Raw genomic sequence first — 3308 nt, 5'->3', positions numbered from 1 at the left:
CCCATCAAAGGCAAACAATGGCATTTTGCTCTTGCTTAACCTAGATAATCTTCAAAAATGACTAAAATGTAATATTCTTAACAACAGCAACAACACAATCTGATATCCAAATAGCTTGTCAGTGTTTGAAAATAAATACTTGAACAAAGGAAAATGTACTTTGTATCAAACATGTATCAGGACAAAAAGGTGGTACAGGGTTTATTGACAAAGGCAGAATTTCTTCAGGCAGGTATATAAGGAGGCGTTGGTTCTTTCCCAGGCATCTTCACTGCCATTTCATAGGTTGGCAAAACATACTGGGGAGGTGCTTCAAAGGCCGGATACACAGCAATCTATAGCATGTTGCTGCTGATGTATTCATAACAGTCCCAAACACAGTTGATCAGATAAGCCTTAAAGTGATGAACAAGGCGAAGAACACAAGAACAATGAACAGGAAGTAGCTGGAGTCCGATGCCAGGAGGTCACCTTTATAGGGAAAATCAGGTAATTGATCCATATAGTCTTTGATTCTTGGCAAATAAGTGAGAGAACTGAAAGTAACCAGGCAGCTGAGAAAAAAGTCAAAAAGCCAGGAGCGGACGAGCAGAATCAACCAACCCAATTGATAAGAAATTCCTCTGTATACCAGCATTAAACTGATGGTAAACATAAGAACAGAGACAGCAAAAAAGAAAACAGGCATTATCAGTCATTCTCCGGGACGAACAGTAATTGCCAGTGACTTCATACAGCTAGCCTTGAGTTTGGGTGTGTTACCTCCGCGGTCAGCAGAATTGCCATCAACAGGTTGAGCACCATGCATCCCGTCCCCAGGATGATCATCAGGTGCGGACATCGCAATAGTCGAAGCACCAGGTGCTGTAGGACTGGTCACTGAGGCTCTGCTCCAAAGTCACGGACACCACTGGGAATCTTGAGGGTCTCTTTCTTGGCCCCTCACAAACGCCTTCCGCCCCGCGGTTGAATATCGATAGCTCCGTCTCTGTGTACAAGCCAAACGACGAGTCTTCCTGGGCTGCATTTAAAAAATGATTGCCATTGCTCTAGGGATAAGGCCCAGTCTTTACCTTGGCTCTAAAGGCTCTGCCTAGGACTTCACTGGTGGTCTAATGGGAATCCACTTGCCAATGCAGAGGACACGGGTTCAGACTCCGTCTTCCGTCTGTTTCACGCTCTCTTTTGCACCTGGTACTTCTCAGAGCACTTCCTCACAGACGGAACTGAGGACCTTCTGTGGTCCTTTGGTTCGTGTGTGTTTCTTCCCATTAACCAGGGCAAGATCTTTGGAGCAGGGATTGAGTGCGATTTTTGCTCAGCATTGTATCTTTGGTGCTTACACAGTGCTTGGCACATAGTACATTCTCAACAAATATATATTGGCTGACTGGTGGACTAAAATAATTAGCATAAGGGGGATGGTCTTTCAGGAACAGAGGACAGCAGGAACACCGGTGCTGTGGTTTAGTGCAGGAAGGACTGGAGACTGGCTTATGCGAAAGGGGTTAAGCGAAGGAAAAATTAGGCTAGAAAAGTATGTTTGATACACTTGGAATAAACCGTCTGTGCCCTGCTAAGAACACCCTGGATTCACATTAGGTGCTCCCATTACATCCTGTTCCTCCCTGTCAGAGACGGCCCTCTAATTGTTGGCTTGGCCCAACTAGACTATAAACTCCTTGAGGGCAGGGGCTCTGTCTGACTCGTTTGTTAATGTAACTCCAGAATCTAGAATGGTATATCTGGTACTTGGTAGGAAGCAACAAAAACTTGCTGAATGAATGAGTGAGTAAACGAATGAATGCTTTTTATCATGGGAGCTTGAGAGCCATGGTAGGTTTTTAATCTGTTTAGATTTGCTCTAGGAAATGCTGCTTTGGCAGCATGGTAGAAAAAAGAAGGGTACATTTTCATTGATTTTATCCTTTCATGTTGATACTTGCGCATCTAGATTTCCTGAAAAGGAAGGAGTAAAGGTGCAGACTGATTAGAATGGAATAGACGAGAAGCAGGAGACAAACTGGGCGGGTGTTAGAGTCATTCTGGGGAAGATGCTGGTGGATGGTCAGGGGGGTAGCTGTGGGTAGTTGGAAGAAGGGGTGGACTTGAGAGATGACCAACTTGAATGATGGATGGAAGGTAAGGAGTTGGGAGCAGGCAAAGATGATCCCAAGATATTCCTGATTTCCATTTGCCAAAGAAAAGTCAAATTTCTGGCTGGGGAGAAAAGGAGCTAGTGAGGGGAGAAGACTAGTGAGGGGCTAGTGAGCAGGAGTCACCTCCCTCTCCAGGATTCTCGCCTGGAGAATCCCAGGAGGAGCCTCGCAGGCTGCAGTCCATAGTGTCGCACAAAGCTGGACACGACTGAAGAGACTTAGCACACACGAGCCCAGGCCCTGCAGGAGGGGCTGCCCTGCCCTCTTGGAAATGCTTGGGCACCCCCTATTCTAGACTTCAGGCAAAATAACAAGACAGAAGGGAGTGCTCCGAGACAATATGCTGATGAAAGAAAGCAGCTCATTACCGTATGAGACCACATAGATTTCTTTTCCTTCTAAATACATGTTTATCCTTCTCTTTGTATTCAAAGCAAGCAATACGGCAACAGACACTTGGGGTTTCTTCACTATTTATTAATATGCAATAATGGTCTGGAATAACTTAACTGAATCTAGCATTTTCCCAATTTTCACTCATTAAAGCGTCCTTCTTATTAGACTTAGGAGTCATTCATTTAATTTCTTCATCGAGATAAACACTCTACAGAGGGTTGGATGGAAGGGGATGTGCTTGGGGCTCATTAGACTGTGGGATGGCAGTAGAGGGTCTGGTGGCTTGAACTAACCTCAGTGGGATGATCCAAACAGAACTTGAAGGAGGTGGGGCTATTTGAGGGGATGCAGGGATACTGTGGGTGTAGGTGGACCATGCTACAGATGGAGACTCCGTGAGGTTGATGGACTCATTGCTGATAGATGAAGCTAAAGAGGGGGGATAGATGGGACTAAGGGGGATATTCAGAGTGTTCCAGAATCTCAAGCTGGCATTACGCCAGACATGTTTTCCTCCTAGAGCACCAACCTTTCCCTCTCCAGAGGATAAAATGAGAGCAATTATGGAGGCTGTCTAAGCAAGTTGGAAATCCACAAGGGATGCAGTCAGAGAAGATCATGGGCAGGCTTAAATCCACAAAGGCTGAAGCTGTCATTCCCTGGCAGACTCGAAGGGGAGATAATGATCAAGCTGGAGCTCCATAGGCACTGGCTGGAGCTGCAGTCACAGGCGGGGGTTTTTTTTTTTGGGGG

General features: G+C 45.8%; 1 pseudogene; it reads right to left on the bottom strand.

The window, feature by feature from the left end:
* Positions 1 to 224: 224 nt before the first annotated feature.
* Positions 225 to 3308, bottom strand: part of LOC104981487 — a 9047-nt pseudogene continuing 5963 nt past the window's right edge.

Source organism: Bison bison, unplaced genomic scaffold, assembly GCF_000754665.1.
Source record: "Bison bison bison isolate TAMUID 2011002044 unplaced genomic scaffold, Bison_UMD1.0 scf7180017864518, whole genome shotgun sequence".
NCBI classification, from domain to species: domain Eukaryota; kingdom Metazoa; phylum Chordata; class Mammalia; order Artiodactyla; family Bovidae; genus Bison; species Bison bison.
The sequence above is the reverse complement of the archived record's forward strand: the minus strand, read 5'-3'. Positions and strand labels throughout refer to the sequence as shown.